Source organism: Mobula birostris, chromosome 12 (assembly GCF_030028105.1).
Source record: "Mobula birostris isolate sMobBir1 chromosome 12, sMobBir1.hap1, whole genome shotgun sequence".
NCBI lineage: Eukaryota > Metazoa > Chordata > Chondrichthyes > Myliobatiformes > Myliobatidae > Mobula > Mobula birostris.
Genome location: NC_092381.1, coordinates 79,409,876 through 79,431,427, shown reverse-complemented (window position 1 = coordinate 79,431,427; position 21,552 = coordinate 79,409,876).

Here is a 21,552-nt window from a genome sequence, read left to right as displayed (position 1 = left end):
AGGAGTGGTCTGGCCAGCCCTTTCACATATGAATTACCTGATCTGGCTGGTACATAAACGAGATGGGTCCTACTGATCATATACCTCCCTGAACAAATACGCCACCCAGGGAGTATCCTACAGTGCCAAGCCCATCTATCATTTCCAATGTCCTGAGGCTGGAACAGGATACTTTTACTGTCTTAGATATTGTAAATATTGTAAATTCCAATACATCCTGCTACTCAGGATGTTAGCTTTTACCATCCATGGACAGCTATTTACTTGGGTAAAGTTGCCCTTAGGGTTTCCTTAACAGTCCTGCTATTTCCATCAATGTTTGGCTAAAGTCATTGCTTGTGTTCCCTGGGAAGATACTAGATGCAGTATTCAGCAATATGTGGATATTCTAATTGCATCTCCGAGAGAGAAAGAGCACATCCAAGTGGTTTTAAGGACTTTACAAGTTATCGAAAATGCGGGTCTGAAATGCGGTAAACCCTCCAGTGTAGAGTTTGGACAGTCAGAAGTAGTGCATTTGGAACACAAGATTAGACATGGTGAGAAAGTAATACCCAAGGAATGTAAAGAAGGAATTCTTAACCTCTTCTTTTCTTAATTCTTAAGCGGAACAAGTGCTACACATGCCCTTACACTTCCTCCCTTACCACCATTCAGGGCCCCAAACAGTCCTTCCAGGTGAGGCAACACTTCACCTGTGAGTCGGCAGGGGTGATATACTGTGTCCGGTGCTCCCAATGTGGCCTTTTATATATTGGTGAGACCCGACGCAGACTGGGAGACCACTTTGCTGAACACCTACGCTCTGTCCGCCAGAGAAAGCAGGATCTCCCAGTGGCCACACATTTTAATTCCACATCCCATTCCCATTCTGACATGTCTATCCACGGCCTCCTCTACTGTAAAAATGAAGCCACACTCAGGTTGGAGGAGCAACACCTTATATTCCGTCTGGGTAGCCTCCAACCTGATGGCATAAACATCGACTTCTCTAACTTCCGCTAAGGCCCCACCTCCCCCTCGGACCCCATCTGTTACTTATTTTTATACACACATTCTTTCTCTCACTCTCCTTTTTCTCCCTCTGTCCCTCTGAATATACCTCTTGCCCATCCTCTGGGTCCCCCCCCCCCGTCTTTCTTCCCGGACCTCCTGTCCCATGATCCTCTCGTATCCCTTTTGCCTATCACCTGTCCAGCTCTTGTCTCCATCCCTCCCCCTCCTGTCTTCTCCTATCATTTTGGATCTCCCCCTCCCCCTCCCACTTTCAAATCTCTTACTAACTCTTCCTTCAGTTAGTCCTGACGAAGGGTCTCGGCCTGAAACGTCGACTGCACCTCTTCCTACAGATGCTGCCTGGCCTGCTGCGTTCACCAGCAACTTTGATGTGTGTTGCTTGAATTTCCAGCATCTGCAGAATTCCTGTTGTTTGAGTTTTTAAATTCTTAACCTCTCCTGTTCATACACATAGAAGGGAATCCACCAGAACTTCGGGCTCCAGAATTCTTTTGTGGAAAATTACGCAGAGCTTGCTGAATCTCTGCAAGCTCTTGCAAGAGGAGGGAAACGGCAAAGAACAAGTGGAATGAATGCTGGAGTTAGACCAGGCCCTTTCGCATCTAAAGCAAACCCTCGCTGCAGCATTGGCTTTGGGCTTGCTGGATGTGAGCATCTTATTTTCTGACAACCAAGGGGAGTTTTATACAGCTGTACACATCAAGAACATATCAAGAACATGGTGACAAGTTGCAGCCTGTAGCACATTACTCTGTAAAATGGGACCCTGTAGTGGCAGGAATACATCAGTGTATGTGAGCAATAGACTGCGCTACTTGGGCGTCAGAACACTCAGAACTGACATTCACAGCCACGAAGCCAGTCATCACTGCAGCTGATCCAGAAGCCTGTTAGTTGCAAGCCACAGCCTCAGTTCAGCACAGGGATGAGTAAAACTTGCTAAGTAGTGAGCTGGACACCAGCCTGTCCCTCATCTCTGGCTTCCACACCCCAACCTTTTCAATCTGGCCCTGTGCTTAAATCAGACAGATCTCGGGTTGTTCCTCGTTCTCAGATCTGGGCCCTGCTGCTTTGATATGTTCTTGGGCTGGGACTCTCCTTGATTCGGCCCACACTAGACCTTTCTAATTCGACCTGGCACTTAAATTAGTCAAACCTTAGCTTGTTCCTCCCTCTCAGGGCTGGGCCCTGTCTCCTCAATTCTGCCGATTCAAATTGCCTCCCATGTCCACTACAGCAGCCAAATATTGGCTTGTTGCCTGCTGTTGGGGCCAGGTCCCACTGTCACAGTTCTGCCTGAGCGTGCCATGCCTGCACTTTCCTGCAGCTTTGAGATTTCAGTTCACACTGCAAAAATGCCAGGTCATGCAGGTGGTTCAAAAGCTTCACTCCGAAAGGGAAGCTACAGGTTATTGACTGCAGTGATTATTTCTGAGAAAAAGTGTGATTAATGAAGTAGTTACTAGTTGTTCTTGCTGCTAGCAAGTCTTTCCTGTGCTTCAACCGTATCATCTTAGTCACTAACCTAGAGGCAGGGCAAGTACAGGAGGTGTCTGCCAACAGATGAGCACGATGGAGGCAGTGTTGTTACCTGTTGACAAAGATGTACAGATAATAAGGCAAATTCTGGTTAGAACGGTGTGGTAAACCATATATATATGTTGTAACTGGGTTACCTGTCTGGACACGCCCCTCTGCTGACTGCCCCTGTGGCTCCCCCCACAGACCCTTGAATAAAGGCGATTGTGCCACTGCTCCTCCTCTCAGTCCAGGGGCAGATACTCAGCATGGTCGAGGTCACATTTTACTGCGAATAAAAGCCTTTCAGTATTTACTCTACTTTCAGTCTTTTGGAGTTACTGATGGTGCATCACCTGGCCAGTTTGATGGCAACAGGATGTATGCCATGTAAGCGCATGGAGCTAAGGCAAAGGCCTAACCAGTTAGTTACAGGAGAAACACCCTCATGTTGTTCCTTTTCGTAGATGGGTCTAGGAAGTACCATGATGGTACTCCACGAATGGGATGGGCTGTTGTGGATAAAGGAAGGAACCCAATGGCAGGAGAAAAGCTCCCAGGCCACAGGTCAGCACAGCTGGCAGAACAAAAGCACTAACAGAGGCCCTTAAATTAGGTAAATGAGAGAGGATGAACATTTTCACAGACAATAGATTCACATTTGGAGTAGTACATGATTTCATGGCATCTTGGGAAAGGAGAGGGTATGTGACCTCGTCAGGAGGGTATACATCATGAAGAAGTGGTGAACGAGTTAGTTGAAGCAGATAAACTGCTCTGGGAAGCGGTAAGTCTTAAAGATTCAGGTGCACAGAAGGGTAGACTACCCTGAGCAAAAGGGAAATACCTTTACTGATCAGGCAGCTAAGGCAATTGCAGGAATCTGATCAGTCCCAGTAGATGTAGCGACAATCAGAGAGGAGAAGGAGCAAAATTTAAAGGTGTTTCAAGAGGGTACATCTTCAGAGGAAAAGCGGATTTGGGTACGGGCATGAGCAGTGAAAAGAGAAGACGGATTGTAGTGAGGTAGCCCCAGGGTGCACCAGACATACATTGTTAAAAATCTACCATGGTTTACCTCATATAGGGCAGGATAAGATAAGGATCCAGCTAGAAAGATGCTGGAGATGGCCGGGATGGGCAGAGATATTGCTAAATTCTGCCGGCAGTGTAAAATAGGTGTCCAGTGCGACGCAGGAAAAGTCGTTAAAATCCAACTGGGACACCAGCCATGGCCTAAAGGTCCATGGGAGAAACTTCAGGGGGACTTCACAGGGCCAGTACCCCAGTCTACGGGTAATCGGAATTGCCTAGTGATCGTTGATCACTTCACCGGGGGGTGGAACCATTTCCATGTTGGGATTACTCTGCTGAGAGGGTAGCTCGTGCACTAGCTGAAGTGCTAATACTCGGAGGGGGGAGTACCGGCCAGCCTCGACTTGGATCGGGGGCAACTTTACTGCGAAGGCAATCAAGAGAGCTTGTACATTGTCAGGTGGCAAAGAGAAGTTTCACATTGCATACCAAGAGCACTGGCTTGGTGAGAGAGCAAATCACAGCCGAAAGGAGGCCGGGGAAGGCTGGTCTAGGGTCTATCAGCAGTACTGATGAAGGTCCAAACTTGCTCTACTCAAAGGATACGGTTTACTCCTTTTGGATTAATGAGAGGATGTGCTACACAAGTAGCAGAGGGAGGACCAAAGGGTTGCCATGGTAAGGACTGGATTACCCAGTTTGTACGGGAGTTGGTCATTTGTCAGCGTCATCTAAAAGGAGAAGTCATTGACAGACAGTGTTTGCAGTACTCGAACCAGAGAGTTCCCAAGTGAAGAGGGACCGGGAGGTAAGGTGGTGGTTAGAGTTGTACCAGCAAAATTGGAACTACAACCCAGATGGACGGGACCGTTTACAGTGATCTTGACTGGAGAAAGATGTGCCCTGGTGGAAACTAAGAAAGGGCCAACGTGGAAGCACTGGTTCACCCTGAAAATGTTCCTTGCGTATGAATGATTTAACCACACAACGGTATTTTCACAGGAAAAGGAAACATGGAGCCCAACAAGTTACAATCAGAGTAACTTGGATAATTGAGTACGTCAGTCTTTCAGGCTATCTCTTGAGAGCAAATAAAGTGCAGGCTGTAAACCGAGTGAATAACAACGAACGGCCGGCTGTGGGGAGTAACAATGGTTCCACATGGGAGTCAAAATAGCATACGGTGCTGTGAAATGGACTTTTGAATACTGAACAACGCTTGGGGGACATCCGGTGGGGAGTGATCATGTGCGAGAGGGGTATCCCGTGTTTATATTCATCGTGCTGAGACACAAGACCAACGGATCATTCACACTAAAGTGTGGCAATGAAACTTGTATGATAATGCCACAGGGCTGCTCTGTTGGGGAATTGATCCCTGTGGGACCCCCTGTTACCGTAAGAGCATCAACAGTGTAACGAGAACCAGAGGGACACTGGGGATAAGGGTTAGTAATGGCAGATATGGGCAAAAGGCTTACTCTAGTGTTCTTTACCCTGACTGCTTTGCAACTTCCCTAGTTTTTGTGGAGACAGTACGAGTTGTCTTTTCCAACTTTTACACGCAGGTGCTCCCAATAAGGGGTCCACAGACCCTTGGCACAACAAGGGGCATATACCCCTTCTCTATAGGCAAGTGGCTCATAGTGAGTTAGGCCAGAAAGGCAAGAAGGAAAAGGGGCTTCACTAAGTTATTAGGAGCAGGATATTCACTGGGGGCCTCCACATTCAATACTTTTGATTTAGGTATTGCAGAAATACAGTAAAAACACAAATTATTTTCCTCCATGGAACTTGAAGGGGATCAAAAAACAAAATTATGGTGACTTGGAACAAGCGAGCAGAATAGGGAAGCAGGGGCAGAAACAATCCAGTTATTGCAACCATTAAAGGATATAACTAACAACGATATTGATAGAGTGAACAATAACACTTGACACTGTGGTAAAAATGCAGCCTGTACAACATATGATGCCTAGCTCCTGTCTGTAGTCAGAACAAACATTCTGTGTTAGAAGCCACAGAGTTGCGGACTGGATATCAGAATACCAGCTGAAAGAATAGGTGGGTAGAGGTGCTCCTGTGTGACACGTTCGAGATCTCACTCTGACTAATTGAGATCTCACTCCCATATGCTGGGAGGCTATGAAAATGAGAGGAGTCCGCTATATGTGGCAGTAGTCCTTCACATTCCCCGACATAGTGACAAATCAGATGTACTCTCTTATGAGACTGCATAATGTTGGAAAATGTCATGAGGGAACTTGGATATCTCGAAGCAATTGAGTTACACAAGTCAAAGAGTGGGGTGAACTTGATGCAGTGTCTCCAAAGGGTGGACCACTGGGCATGTCCAGAGGAGGCTATAGGATGCAGCTTGATGGAATGGGTTTTGCTATGTATGATAACTGTTCCCTGTCCTTATCGCCAGTTAATAATGAAACGTTTTGAAGTATATTTTGCTGAGCAACACATACCGCATCACCACATCCGCGAGAGTATATTAAAAAAAGGTGGTTGCGATGCAGTCTGACTGGCTTTAATGTGACAATCTGTGATGTCTCAACTGAATTAATGATTGTGGGTCAGAATTTGCATAAGACATGTGCAGTAGTAACACAGACAAAGGGTTGCACAAGTCCTGATGAAGGGTTCCGGCCCGAAGCGTCGACCCATCGTTTCCACGGATGCTGCCTGACCTGCTGAGTTCCTCCAGCGTGTTGTGAGGATTGCACAAGTATGTAGCCACAGAACTATCACCCATTCCACACTTTATTACCTCACTTTTTAAAAAATATACAGTATTTCTGGTTTGCACGTTTTTTAAAACACGTTTCAATAGATGTAATAGATTTACTTGTTTATTTATTATTATTTTATTTTATTTATTTTTTTCTCTCTCTGCTAGATTATGTATTGCATTGAACTGCTGCTGGTGCGAAGTTAACAAATTTCACGTCACACGCTGATGATAATAAACCTGACTCTGACTGGGGAAAAAAAATTCTAGGAGTTAAAGAAGTCATTAAAAATGGGATACACTGTCAAAAATGACAATGGGATCATAAGAATGGAGCTAAGGTGGCTCTAAAAAACTCCTTTTAGGACAGTATTTGGAATTGGGGTTTGAATGTACAAATCCACCCCTGGATTTGACTTATCTCTCAGCTGATTGTTTTAACGACTGGCATTATTTTAGTGTGCGTACTACAACAGCAGGTAAAGTATTGGCGTTAGGAGGATTGTCATTTAGAAGGTCAAACAAAGGTACTGTTGAGGATCTAATCTATAGGCCCTGTTGGTCATGGTAAGGGAAAAAATAAATAGAGGTAGTAACTAGTACGTCAGTACAGTTGTGGATTGTGCTACTGTGATAACAAGGAACCACAGACAAATGCTGGAAGTAGAGATGTGACATCCAAGGTTCAGGAGGTTTGTTAATTATTTTATAGTGTGCACCCATTGTTGTAATAGAAAACTGGATTTTCTGTTAGACCTGTGGACAATCACTTTACTCTGTAATCAGGACCTAATCCATTACTTAATTAAGTCCTGTAGCCTCCATTCTGTATTCAAAATGTAATTTTATTGGTAATCCGTATATTCTTATATTTCAAAGACCAAATCCATGTGATCTTTCAATTTGCTCAGACTACTATTTCAAGATGTAATTTTTTTCATTTCAGAATAATTTCATCAGTGATGAAATTGCCATATAAGACGGAGATTGAAAGTTTGGCTGAGTGGTGGCACATCAGCAACTTCCTAATCAAGGTCAGCAAGACCAAAGAACTAATTATTGACTTCAGGAGGAAAAAGAACAGAAGTTCATGAACCAGTCCTCATCAGTGGATCGGAGGTGGAGCGAGTTGGTAACTTTAAATTCCTTGGCATTACCATATCAGAGGATCTGTCCTGGGACCATCTTGAGTGCCATCACAAAGAAGGCACGACAACACCTCTACTTTCTTCGAAGTTTCACAGATTCAGCATGTCATCTAAAACTTTGACCAACTTCTATAGATGCACAATGGAGAGTTCCCTGACTGGTTACATCATGGGCTGGTGTGGAAACACCAAGCCCAGAAACAGAAAAGACTTAAACTTAGTGGTGGACACTGCCTAGTCTATCAGGCAAAGCCATCCAAACGATTGAACACATCTAGAGTGAGTGCTACCATAAAAAAGCAATGCCCATCATCAAGGAATCCCACCATCTTGGCCATGCTCTCTTCTCACTACTGCCATCGAAAAGGAGGCACAGGAGCCTCAGCTTACTCACCACCAGATTCAGGAACAGTTATTTCCCTTCAATTAGCAGGTTCCTGAACTTCACTCACCTCAACTCTGAACTGATTCCACAACATTCCACAATGCAACATTTTCACTTTCAAGAACTCTGCCACTCATGTTCTCAGTATTATTTATTAGTTATTTACTTTTTTATTTGTAGCTTGTCTTCTTTTGCACATCAATTGTTCGTCAGTTTTTGTGTGTAGTTTTCCATTGATTTTATTCTATTTTTCTGCTCTACTGTGAAGGTCTGCAAGAAAATTAATCTCAAGGTAGTACTGTAAATGGCGACATATGCCTACATTGATAATAAATCTACTTTGAACTTTGAACTTTGAATTAATCCTGGCGAAATATCTCTGGGCTTTTACTCAAGTATATAAAACATCGATGAGGCCTAATTTAGAATATTCTGTGCCGTTTTGCTCAGTCACTTACAGGAAATATGTAAACAGGTTTGAAAGAGTATAGAGAAGATTTACAAGGATGGTGTTGGGTCTGGAGGATCTGAGTTATTAAGGAAAGATTGAATAGGTTAGGACTTTATTCCTTGGAATGTAGGAGGTTGAGAGGAAATTTGACAGAGGGATACAAAATTACAAGGGGTATAAATAGGGTAAATGCAAGCAGGGTTTTTCCACTGAGGTTTGGTGGGACAACAACCAGAGACCATGTGTTAAGGGGAACATGAAGAGAAACATCCTCACTCAGGGGGGTCATGAGAGTGTGGAATGAGCTGCCAGCACAAGTGGTGTGTGTGATCTTGATTAGATTAGATTAGATTATGATTAGATTATGAGGACATTCAGTCCTCATTTATTGTCATTTAGAAATGCATGCATTAAAAAAATGATACAACGTTCCTCCAGAATGATATCACAAGGAAACACAGGACAAAACCAAGATGAAAATTGACAAAACCACATAATTATAACTTATAGTTACAACAATGCAAAGCAATACCATAATTTGATAAAGAGCAGATCATGGGCATGATAAAAAGAAGTCTCAAAGTCCCGATAGACTCATCATCTCACGCAGGTGGCAGAAGGGAGAAATTCTCCCTGCCATGAACCTCCAAGCGCCAACTTGCCGATGCAGCACCATTGGAAGCACCTGGCCGCAGCGAACTCTGAGTCCGTCTGAAAACTTCAAGCCTCCGACCAGTCCTCCGACACAGCCTCTCTGAGCTCCATCCTCTGCCAAGCACTTTGACCCCGCCCCGGCCACCGAGCAGCAGGCAAAGCCGAGGACTCGGGGCCTTCCCCACTGGAGATTCTGGACCACACGGTAGCAGCAGCAGCGAAGCAGGCATTTCAGAAGTTTCACCAGATGTTCCTCCGTGCTCTCACATGCGTCTCCATCAAATCAGGATTGTGCACGGCGCCCTACTTGACAAATAACAGACATCACTACCGCAGTGGCCGCTGCGAGCTGCGTCGCGCCACCATCTTCTCCTCCCGCCTTGTTCCAACATTTGATTTCAACATTTAAGAGAAGCTTGGATAGGTACATGGATGGTAGGGGTATGGAGGGCTATGGTCCCGGTGTGGGTCAATGGGAGTAGGCAGTTTAAATGATTTGGCACAGACTAGATGGGCCAAAGGGCCTGTTTCTGTGCTGTACTTTTCCATGATTGTGATTCTAAGTGACGGCCTAAATCTGCCTGTGGGCTCTATTATTGCAGTTTTAACCTGAGAATGAGTGTTAGTTCCATTTCCAAACACCTGTAAATTACTTTCAGGTTTCAGAAGATGTGAAGGTTATTAAACCAAGAAAGAAAAAACAAAAAAAGAAATTTTGATAAATGCACCAAAGGTCTGTTGTGCTGGTATCCATGGAGTAATTTTGTTCCAATATCAAGTAGCTGATTATCATCCTGTGGCCACACCATTCTCTATCTATAAAATTTGCCTGACCAGCTGAGTTATTTCAGCCCTTATCATTTTTATTACAATTAACTTTTGCATGCCAAAAAATGAGGTACTGTTATTTACATTATTTTGCTTATACAAAGCAGATCATTCCCTGTTGAATGGAAATACAAAACCAAGTTGTTGTTTACACCTGAGCAATCATTAACATAACAAAATCACCTCCATTACCTGAACTCTAGTGGGCATATGCATTCATCATTATGCTCTGATGCTTTGCAGTCCAGGCTTTGATATGAAAGGCAAGAGTGGCTCGGCTATTCACGCTGAGCTCGTGCATCTGGTACCATTTAGTAGTTGTTGTTGCCATTGCTCTCTGTTGCTTTGTTGCCAAGCAGGGAATCTGACAAGAGGCATGAAAACAAACTGCAGGAGGAACTCAGCAGGTCAGGTAGCATCTGCGGAGGCAAATGGATGGTCAATGTTTGAGATCGTGACCCTGCATCACGAGCAGTCCTGACGCAGGGTCACTATCCAAAATGTCGACTATCCAGTTGCCTCCACAGCTGGAACTCAGGAACTCGGGAACTCAGCCTGACCTGCTGAGTCCCTCCAACAATTTGTTTTATTTTGCCTCTGGTTCCAGCATCAGTAGTTTCTTGCATCTCCAGAATTTAGAGGAAGCTGGAACCACTGTACGCGGCAAGAGTGTGAACCAACTTAAGCAATGATTTTAAATAAGGCTCAGTACTACTGCAGTCCCTATAAAGTAAAAGAATAATCAGAATCAGGCTTAATATCACTGGCGTATATCATGAAAATAGTTAACTTAACAGCAGTACAATTAAATATGGTGAGAGGACATAAAGAAAATGTTTCAGGTTTAATAAATTTGCTTAAAATTTCTGCTTTTACTTTTATCGTATAATGTCTCGATCATGCATAACGGTAGCACAAGAAGTAATAAAGTGATTATCAATTCCCGTCAAAGGGTTTCTTGCATTCATTTTGTGTTTCTTCTTCTGCTTGTCAAATTTGTTAGAAGTAGCATTATGGTCATATGGATAGATGAATGTCCTTCCTTCCCAGCTGACGACTAAGTTCATTCACTTTTTCTTTCCTACAGAAAGATGGATGAGCAGGGATGTGTAGTATTTGGCATTCTGGAAGAGCAGTGAGGGAAGTAAATTGTGATTTTTTACTTGTTACTTGAAGGTTAGATGTCTTCCGATTGTGTCCTATTTACTTTGGGAAATGTACTAACCATTTCTCACTCATGCTTGGCAATTGACTGGTTTGTTTTCTAGATGAACTTGTTACTTCATGATGAAAACTTCAGTGGATTTGACCTGTACTCATTAACTGAGGACATCTGAGGTGATATTTTACAAGCATATTTAATTCTATTAGGCTGGATGATTAGAGGATATTTCCCAAGAAGTTTCTCAAAAACCTGGGGACATAGCTTCAGAATAAAGATTTGCCAATTTGAAATGGAGTTGAGGAGGGATTTATTCTCTGAGGAGGTCCTATATCTTCGGAAATAATTGCCCCTGAGAGCTGTGGAGGCTGAATCACTGTAAGGATTTAAGGTCAAAACAGAGAGGTGAATGAGGGATTGTGGGGAACAGGCAAAACAGAATTAAGGCCAAGATCAGATGTCAAGACTTACTGAATGGTAAATAGCATATTCCTGCTCTTATTTCTTATTTTTTTCTTTTCCTAATTGTTAATAGTAGGATGGATTTCAGTCAGATATACTGTATGCATTGACCCTGCTGGTATTTAAAGAGTGTTGAAAAAAGGCCATGCCAAATGCTAGACTACTACAAAGCTTCAGCAATGAATCTGTTAAGGTTTGCTCATTAGAGACATCCACTGACCTTGACTGAGTATCTCTTACCAATGCAGATACTGTGTTCATAATCTTCTCATGCTGGGACAAGCATTGACTGATGACTGTCTTGGACACCTGGCCCAATAGTTACTTTTGCTCGATGATACCAAGTTTACTTCATATTCACTGCTGTGTTGGTTCAACCTCAACGGTGCTCTGCAGATTTAGTTTCTTGTGTTAGGGGTAGGGTGTTCACTGAATTCCATTGTCCTGTGTAAGAATCAATTTCACTGATTCCATGAGGGAAAAAGGTAGTAGCTTAGTCTGAAAAATGGGGCTGGAACATTTCATTATGGGGTTTTGATGACTATTGAAGTTGGCACTCATGTCAAGAAGGACAGACATTTATTGACAATTTCACTCTCCTGCTTGTTTTTCTACCTTTTGCTGTTTGTTTTCCTCTGTGTAAATCAGATTTGATTTCCAGTCCAAAGAGAAACATTTTCTTTCACTAACAGAGTCAGTAACTCTTACAGAGCGAAAATGACTGAGCAATGGCATGGTCAATCTTCCTTGACAGGAGTTATTGATTTGACCCTCTTGGCACAAAGATAGTGTAAAATGTATCAGCTAAATGCCCACTTCTGCCTGGATTACTTTCAATGTTCTACAATGTTTGTCTTTAAGATAGGCTGTTAAGTACTCTGGCAACATCAGCTCGCAAGGGCCAGGTTTTCCTCTGAAGCTACTTTCACTCTACCGCAACGATTTTGTAAGTTTTCTGTGGAATCACCCCTTTTCGTGACTGGCACTGAATTTGCATCACGGTTATAGTATGAGAACGGTAAATCCTTTGCACCTGCATTTTGTGTTGAGGGAATGCCACTACCGAAGTGGGCTAAAGGACCAGTGCACTACTTTCTCTGGCTATGATTGTGCTCTCGAACAGTCTTGAGCACACACTAACACAGAGAAGAGATGATGGAGCTCAGCAGGTCAGTCAGCATCTATGGAGGGAAATAGACAGTGATATTTCAGGTTGAGACCCTTTATCCGGACTTCCAATATACGTCCGTGTCTCTGCCTGGACACTGAGTTGAGTTCCTCCAGCTCCTTTTTGGTTCCCAGCATCTGCAGACTCTTGTGTCTTCCTTGAACATCGACTCTTGCCTTTGGGTACTGGCAATAAACATTTGCAATGGTGTTGTGGGCTTGCTGCATTTACTCAGATGGCTGATTGGACTTTATCGTGCTTATGCCTGATGATTGATTTTATACCACTTTCTCACTGACTAGCTGACTTGTCACAGTGCCCCAACAGACGTCTGAGACCATCAAGGTTATTTTATTCATTTGGGATATGGACTTTGCAGGCTGAGTTGACATTTAATCGTCCATCCTTAACAGCCCTTTTAAAGATGGTGGGGAGCTGCCTTTGTGAACCAATAAAGTCTTTGACTTGTCAATGTAAGTTACACAACTTGCTGCTTAACACAATCCTCTTAGGGAGGAAGTTCCTGCATTTTGACTGAGTGACAATCCCATGATGTACAGTATGTATCTACATCTGTATGATATCACCATCTTCACCGGTTTCTTGTCAGGATATCAGTGTGTTGCTTTCAGTTACAAGCATGTAGGTTGAAGGAAGGCAGAATCTCTCTGGCTTGCAGCAGTGATGTGAGGCTGTAGTGTAGCCCTCAGACGGTGGGCGTGTTCCTGACAGATAGATACTGCCCATTGGGGTATGGGTTCACTGACTATCACCCCAGGCAAGCATTATAACGGGCACTCGGAGATGAAGTGATCAGCCACTACTTCCAGGCCCTTGATGCTTGGTTCTGCTCATTCACATCCTGGGTGATCTCCCACAAGGTTTTTGCTTTTAGCTGCATCTCTTCTTCTTTGCACACCCAGGAATAAGTACAGTGCTTGTTCTGTGATTATGGCAAGCTACTGGCCACATTGCTGTTACAGTTCCTGAAGCCATCATGCACTCCCCCTTTAAGAGGTGCACACTAGCTTTAAACAATATGGACTAGATTCAGCTAACCTAGCTGCTTACAAACCCGGGCCTCTCTTCCCGATTCAGGCATTAACTTAGCAGAATGTTAATGTTCGTTAGACCCTGTAACTATGCTAATGGTAGGAGGGAATATTGCGTGCTTGGGGATGAATGTGCACAGATTTATCATACTTGGTGATCCTTGTGCACCTTTACCCATTGCTAACCAATTTATCCCTTGCAGAGTCCAAAGTGGGAAAGTTAATTTCTATTGGCTACATGTTTTAAACCACATTTAAAGGGAATGAATGTTGCAATTAAGAAAAAAAGGAGAGGGGAGGAATTAAAATATATCAATTTGGATCTCCATCTCAGATTAAAATTTTTCAGGAATACTTTCAGGATCAGAGAGATTGTTTAGAAGTAATTATCTTAACACATTGTTAAAATTAAATTTACTTCTGAATGCAGACATGCAGATCCAGATTTTCAGCATCTGAGCCTGAAACATTGACTGTTGATGCTTTCTGGTCCACTGAGTTGCTCCAGTATCTTGTGTGTGTTAGTTCTGAATACATCAGCCCTACTTTTCCTGTGAAGTTTATTGTGTCGCTGTAGTAAGTGTAGAAACATAATGCACTTGCATTGATTTTAATGTAAAGTCTCTTGGCAGGGGTTATTACAGTGCACAATGAGCAGCAACTGTTCCAGATCTACAGAACTGAAAGCAAAAAATAGATACCTATGCAGTAAAGTTGAAATAAAGTCAGGAAATGCTGAAAGCTATCAGTAGGTCATGCAACTTGTGTAGCAAGAGAAACAGATTTAATGTCAGGTCATCAACCAATAAGGTTGATTCTGTTTCTCACTGCATAGATGCTGCCTGCTTGTTGAGTGTTTCCATCTTTCAAGTTTACAAGTTTGACAGTGTGGGGACTAATGAAATTTATGTCAGATTTGATGACCTGTTTAGTATCAACAAAATCTCTGCATTTGTTCTATATATATATATATATATATATATATATAAGCATCCATTAGTCTCATGAGACCATGGATTTGCACCTTGGAAGGTTTCCAGGGCACAGGCCTGGGCAAGGTTGTATGGAAGACCAGCAGTTGCCCATGCTGCAAGTCTCCCCTCTCCACACCACCGATGTTGTCCAAGGGAAGGACGTTAGGACCCATACAACTTGGCACTGGTGTTGTCGCAGAGCAATGTGTGGTTAAGTGCCTTGCTCAAGGACACACACGCTGCCTCAGCCAAGGCTCAAACTAGCGACCTTCAGATCAACTAGACGAACGCCTTAACCACTTGGCCACATGCCAACAAATTCTATAAACTCTTATAAATCCCCTGAAAACCTGTATCAGGTCTTCTCTCAGACTTCTACTGGAGAATGGAGTATCAGTGCCTTCAGCTTTTTCTTAGAGTTGCTGCATATTTCTTAGCATTTACAGTATCAAATTCCGATTTTCAGCTTTCATGGTTTTCACTTGATCCCTGCTGCAGGGATTAGAATAATCCGTTTGAATTCCTGCTGAGCTATAGATACATCCTGGACTCATACTCCTCTGAGTTCTTCCTTCAGGATACATATCTAACTCTTCAGTGCACAACTTGAAGGAGATAGAATGGTTTCTACGAGACTCAAAGAAAAAACAAATTTTATGCTCAACATGTTAAAAAGGAAGTAAGGTCATAGGTGTCCATGCACATTTGCATAAATATGAAATTCTGACATTTAATAGTTTGAGTTTCTTTGTTTTGACAGCTGTACCTTGAGGGACAGACCCATAGCTGAAGTGAAAAGTGTCTGGCTGAGCAGCTGGCAGTAGAATCTGAAGTAATGGGCTGCTAACCAGTCACTTATTGGAATAGTGGGGGTAGGGGGGAGAAATCTCCCATTTTTCCATGCTATTCCATGCTTTAGTTCCAAACCCAAGAGCAATACCATAAGAAAGGATGTGAACTCATGGCTCACAAAGCATTTAAACACTGTTCTAGCTATCACTGAGTTTATACATATATTTGTAGTAAATTGACTGTTATGTTCATCAGTTTCTTTAAGATTGGTGGGGAAGCCATTGCCTAGAAAAGCTGTGTATGTGATTAACTATTGCAACATTGTGTGCACAATTTTGCAGTTCTGTTGAAAGTCTACTGCGACAATAGATATTTTTCCTTGACGCCCCCAGTCTAAATGAGTTACAAAACAATCTACACTTTAAATATGAGAACCTAAAATACTATAAGAATGGTCAAGAAATTGATTGAATATCAGAAAAGGACCACATCATTAATATGTCAAGCCTGTTGTGCCATTCAGTCAAATTAATCATATCAGCTTTATCAAAAGATTCATTTGGCTGACCAATCTCAGCCTTGATAAAACATCTACATATTTGTGTGGAATAAAGTTTCCATTGCCCTTTGTGTGAAAATTATGTGGACAACATCAGACTCACAGGATTGAAGATTTAAATTTTCAGAACATAAAGTTGAATTAAACAGCTGCAGTAACATTGTCCTTTGAGAGAGAATCAAGATTGAAGTTATCAAGGATACTGTATACCTGAAGAGACTGTTCTTCTCACACTGCTCTCGCAGACAACTCCCAACCAGCAGAAGTTGGAGCATCCACCATGTGTGGACTGCCCTGAAGTTCACCATTGTTAGCACCTTTGAAGAGACTCTTTGCTTCTCCCAGCAGAAAAACCAGGACTATTTTAATGACAATGACCAGAAGTTCTGGAAGGTAGTTAATCACGAATCAAAGAAGTTCTTGAATTGGAAGCTCCGCATGGCTGAAGGGAAAATATACAGTTCTACGAGTAACAGATGATAGAGGTACAACTGAGCCCTCATGACGTAAAGTATAATCATAGGTGGAAGGAAGGCAGGGGATTCTACAACTCCTTGAAAATCATAGCACGCACCAATTCTTCTAGCACTATCAAGGCCGTCAACAACCCAAACACACAAGGGCCCATGCTCCTGAGAAGCCAGGTAAACAGGACACTTCATGAAAGGACAATGAATGTCTATATTTGTTGGAACAGATGGTATGCCTGATGAAATTTCCAGAGGGCAAAACGTGTGACAAATGTGGTGTTTCTTTGCTTTTGTTCTCATATGTAGGGGATGATAACATTGAATGATAACAGTGCTCGGGTCAGAGAAGGCAAATGTGTTACTTTATCCTTTATCATTACTGTAGCAGTGTTCTTTCCATGTAAGTAATTGGTTGTATTTGCAATGATCTTAAACAAAACTTCCTTTCCCTCTTGGGTATATATTTTTGAGACTCCCCTTTGTGCAGTATGGCTGCAAGGTGCCAGGAGTAATGATGATTTATGTTGTTTTGTAGCTGATACATGTTATTGAGGTCAAATTATACTTTGTCATATCCTCAGTTGTGTTCTGTTATGCTGCTGATGTGAAGCGTTCAGTCAAAAGCAGTAGTTAAAGTCAAAGCTGTTTAGGCCAACTTCAATTTTATAAACCTTCCCTTATATTTAAACTGGGCCATGAAGAACAATCATTTATCATAGGCATTCACTTTGGCAAATATTTAAGTCAATGAAATAGCGCAGAGGCCCCTGGCAGTTCATAAAATTGAAGGGAAATGTAATTTTCGCTGTAAATGATTGGGGATGGGCATGGTGATGGTGAAGGTACAAAAAAGTCATCAAAGCTCTTGGGTTGTTAACTTGAGGAAGAGAACCTCAGCCTGCCCTAATTGCTTCCGGTTTAATCACTGCAGTTCGACTAATGGAAAGGTAGGATATTTTTATAATCTGTAGATATGTTTGCCCAAAGCTTGAGAAAACCCATCTGGAGTTGGAATCATATAGTATGGAAATAGGTCCTTCAGTCCATTGAGTTTGTGCTGATTGTCAGCCACCCATTTACACTAATCCTGTATTAAACCTATTTTTTTATTTTCCCCTTATTCTCATCAACAATTTCTATCACTTACCTAATACTTGGGAAATTTTACGGTCACCATTTAACCTACCAACCTGCACTTCTTTGAGGTGTTGGGGAAACTGGATTTAATTTCAAGAGGAATAGAATATAAAAGCAAGGAGATAATGCTGAGCCTTTATAGGACACTAGTTTTGGGCCCCATATCTCAGGAAAGATGTGTTGTCATTAGAGAGAGTCCAGAGGAGGTTCATAAGGATGATTCTGGGAATGAAGGGGTTAACATATGAGAAGTGCTTGGCAGCTTTGGGCCTGTACTCAATGGAATTTGGAAGAATGCTAGGGATCTCATTGAAACCTACCGAATGTCGAAATGACTAGATAGGGTGGATGTGGAGAGAATGTTTCCTATGATGGGGGTATCCAGAACTAAAGGGCACAACCTCAAAATTGAGGGCGACCCTTTAGAACAGAGGTAAGGCGGATTTTTTTTTTTTGCCTGAGAGTAGTGAATCTGTGGAATGCTCTGCCATAGACTGTGGTGGAGGCCAACTCTGTAGGTATACTTAAGGTGGAAGCTGATCGTTTCTGTCAAGGCATCAGTCAAGGCATCAAACGATATGGTGAGAAGGCAGGTGTATGGAGTTGAGTGGGATCTGGGATCAGCCATGATGGAATGGCGGAGCAGACTTGGTGGGCTGAATGGCCGATTCTGCTCCAATGTCTTATGGTCTTATGGTTGAAAGCAATTTGCCACAGGCAGGGTGTGCAAAGTTGACACCAACAGCGCTGGAGGTCAGGACTGAATCCAGGTTTCTGGCGCAGTGAGGCAGCAGCTACACTGGCAACCTGAACTACCAAGAGGAAGTTGAAGCTCATGGTATTTGTACTCCTGAGTGCTGCTTGCGGGCCAGGAGAGGCCCTGTCCCTCAGGCAGAACCTCTACAGTTCTGGCCAACCTCCCTGCCTCCCCACTTCCGAGAGTCCTTATGAATCCTAATCCCTACACCCTACGGATTGCCAGTCCAAAATATCGCACTAATATGTATTGTTTGTCAGAGGCTTTCCAGCTGACCAGCCAGCCAGCCAGCCAGCCCAGCAATCTGATAGCCTACTGCACTGAAAAGAGGCTAAACAATCATAAAGGTTTTAACTTCTGGAATCTCACCCCAACCCCCACAACAGCCATGCTCCCTTACGTCCTGCTCCCTTGAGGCAGCACAGGCAAGGCCATTTGTTCCATCATATCCATGCTGGCCCTGAACAAATTATTCACTTATCCTCATCCTCTTTCTCATTTCCTATAGTGGTCCTTTTTCAAGTTTATATCTTGACCCTTTATGAAAGTTGCTAATGAATCTGTTTCCACATCTCTCCAGGCAATGGAGTCTGATATGGAGGAATGTGCTTGGTGAAATAAAGTCTCTTAATCCCCTCTGGTTTCCTAAACCAATTATCTTGAATCACTGCCTTTTGGTTATAAACCCTCCTGCCATTAGAAACTTTCTTCTTATTTACTCCGCGGAGTGCCCTTATAATGGTGAACACATTCCCTTAAATCTCCTGTAAACCTTTCTCTGCTCCAAGGAGAACAATGGTGTGGAAACCGTGGAAGCACTCGTCTCTAACTGGCCATTTTTCTCTTCATTGTGCTCAGTGCATTTTTGTTATCCTGGTGTTCGAAGCAGAGTGTGGAACAGCTGAGCAGCCAAGGAAAACGGCTTTGATTGTAGGTTCTACTATGATTTCAAGCTGATCTTCGCAGGTCATCAGATTTTTTTTAAAAAAGCAAAATATATTACGACGTTGCCCATAAAAAGATGCAGAGTTATTTCAGCAACAGCTCTTATAATCTGGCATAGTGGGAGAAAAATAGTTTCCATTAAATTAGTGACAGTGCAGGCATGTACAAATCCTATGCAAGATAGAAGACCCATTTCAATTTCTTCTGCAAAAAAAAGAGGAGTTTTTAAAAGGCTTACAGTTGTTTTAAACCCTGTGCTGCCCTGGAGAGATGCAGTTGGGTGCACTCGGTGGATAAGATGAATCAGTCAGATTTTCCACACTTTAAATTACTTTTTGATGGAACAACCAAATGCCTGATCTTATTTCACACTCCTTTCTAAAGTCTGTACTGATATAATAAGCTGATGTTTGTTAGTGCTGCAGTTGTATTGTTCCTCCTGCTCTGTTATTTCATTCAGACGTGGTCCAGCATCTTCTGTGCATCAGGACAATGTGAATTCAGCCCATCAAAATAATACAAGCTCCACTTCATGATGTAGAACGCAATGTCGTAGATCATACCACAGAAGCAGAAATGCACAAAGCATGTCTCTGAGACGTGGAGGAAACTGGAGCACCAGGACAAAACCCATGGAGTCAAAGAGGGAATGTGCAGACTGCATACAGACAACGCCAGTGGTCAGTATTGAACCAGGGTGTCTGCTGCAGTAAGGCTGTGGCTGTACCTGCTGTGCCACTATTCCCCGGGCTTCAGAAGAGAGGACATTCCTGTCAGCTTTTGGGGCCACAGCATTAAGATATAGACTAAGACATTTACAGTCAGGAAGAAGAAGAGAATTTTCTTCATTGAGAAGGTGGTGAACTTGTGTGGAATTTTCTGCTGAAGGTGGTAGAGGTCAAATCACTGAATGTAGCCATCAGCCATCAAGTATCCATTTATACTAATCCCATTTTATTGTCTCCCTATCCCACTCATCTCCCCAGGTACTACCAAGTGATCAATCTATATGTCTGGAAACTGGAGCATCTGGGGGAAACCCATATGATCACAGGGAGAATGGACAAACCGTTACACAGACAATACTGGAGCCTAAGATTGAATCCAGAGACACAGGAGACTGCAAATGCTGGAATCTGGAGTAACAAAGCAACTCAGTGGGTCAAACAGCCTCTGCGGAGGGAAATAAATTATCGATGTTGCAGGTCGAAACCCTGCATTGGGAGTGAGAGTGGAGAGGTGATAGAGGAGAAGGGGAGCGGTGAGACAGGATTTTGAGTGATTGGTGGATTGAGGAGGGGTGTAAGATCACAGACAGGTAGTACTTACTGTACTTACTGCCTGTTAAGCTGTGGGTGTTAAGGGCAGCAATGGAGGCCTTCCATTTTTGTTTGTCCATACCATTGCATACAGATAGAGAAGGACTCTTCATTGCTGTTTCTGAAACACATTTGTTTGACCAGTCAGCGTTGTTAGCCCTGAGCTGAACCTCTGAACCTGGAGGACTGGTGGACCACTCTTAGAATGGTCTCCAGATGTTGACCTGTTTGGCATGGGTGATTCTACCAAGAGCCAAAGCACAGGCCCCTGACTCTAGCCAACACAGTTCTCCAGCTCACAGAGGCATGCAAGCATTGAAATCCTATGACAATGTTGTGGTCTATTTGGAGGACAGACAGGTAGTATCAGGTAGGAAAGGTAATTGGAAATGGAGTGGGAAGTCTGTGGCTGGTGAATGGTTGATGGACGCAGACAAAGAGAGAGAAAAAAAATGATAAAAAGCAACAAATGGAGAAAGTCTGGGCTCCTCGGTAGCGTAACTGTTAGCAGGATGCTATCATGGCTCAGGGTGTTCCAGAATTCAGAGTCCAATTCCAGCACCATTCAGTAAGGAGTCTCTGTATGCCCTCCCCAGGGAATGTGCGGGTTTCCCCAGGTGCTCTGGTTTTCTCCCACAGTCCAAAGACATACCAGGTGGGTGAATTGGTCATTGTAAATTGTCCCGTGATTAGGTCTGTGTGAATTGGGATTGTGGGGTTTCTGGGGCAGCGTGGCTCGAAGATCTGCAAGGACCTACTCTGTATTACTAAATAAATAAATAATGTGGAGTGTGAACTGGGAGATATCTGCTGGAAGGAGATTATTGAATTGAATTGACTTTATTTCTTACATCCTTCACATACATGAGGGGTAAAAATCTTTATGTTACGTCTCTGTCTAAATGTCCAATGTGCAATCATAGTAATTTATAATAAATAGAACAGTCAATGTAACATGGAAATACACTTATATTAGCGT